This window comes from Eurosta solidaginis, chromosome X (genome assembly GCF_040869045.1).
Source record: "Eurosta solidaginis isolate ZX-2024a chromosome X, ASM4086904v1, whole genome shotgun sequence".
NCBI classification, from domain to species: Eukaryota; Metazoa; Arthropoda; class Insecta; order Diptera; family Tephritidae; genus Eurosta; species Eurosta solidaginis.
In genome coordinates, this window is record NC_090324.1 from 165,652,045 (window position 1) to 165,652,968 (window position 924).

The following is a 924-nucleotide window of genomic DNA, read 5'->3' on the forward strand; positions in this document are numbered from 1 at the left end:
GCCTTTTGCGGTTTCACTTTTAATTCGTGTGTACTTAGACATGCATGGCTTAATCTTTGAGACAAGCATATAACTACTGGCAGGATCAACCAGAATTATATTTAAAAAATATAATAAAAATTATATTTTTTGTGTTTAATGTAAATAATATTACTCTGCATATGCAAACAACAATTTAAATAATGAAAGTGAACAAGTTATATATATATGAGCTTCGCTAATATATTTTGTGTAAGCGGCCTAGGTAAGGAAAACCTCACTTACTTTCATTGGTCGCTTAAAACACATCTGTATAAATATATCGACTTTATTAGCCCAAATATAATAAAGTTCAGCTAACAAAATTTTTGTTGCTTTATCTGTGCTGTGCTTCATTGTAATATTTCATTTACATTTTTCTCTTTGTAAATAATACTACCGTACAAGCAACAATTTAAATAATGAAAGTGAACAAGTTATATATATATGAACTTCGCTAATATATTTTGTGTAAGCGGCCTAGGTAAGGAAAACCTCACTTACTTTCATTGGTCGCTTAAAACACATCTGTATAAATATATCGACTTTATTAGCCCAAATATAATAAAGTTCAACTAACAAAATTTTAGTTGCTTTATTTGTACATTATTGTAATATTTCATTTACATTTTTCTCTTTGTAAATAATACTACCGTACAAGCAACAATTTAAATAATGAAAGTGAACAAGTTATATATATATGAGCTTCGCTAATATATTTTGTGTAAGCGGCCTAGGTAAGGAAAACCTCACTTACTTTCATTGGTCGCTTAAAACACATCTGTATAAATATATCGACTTTATTAGCCCAAATATAATAAAGTTCAACTAACAAAATTTTAGTTGCTTTATTTGTACATTATTGTAATATTTCATTTACATTTTTCTCTTTGTAAATAATACTAC

General features: G+C 27.4%; 1 non-coding gene across 1 annotated transcript in view; it reads right to left on the reverse strand.

Moving 5' to 3' along the window:
* The window catches only part of LOC137235526 (small subunit ribosomal RNA), a 1,995-nt gene extending 1,899 nt beyond the window's left edge, over positions 1 to 96 (reverse strand). The window contains exon 1 of the ribosomal RNA XR_010947946.1: positions 1 to 96. This exon is cut by the window's left edge and continues 1,899 nt beyond it. This is a non-coding gene — a ribosomal RNA (small subunit ribosomal RNA).
* Between the last annotated feature and the right edge of the window lie 828 nt (positions 97 to 924).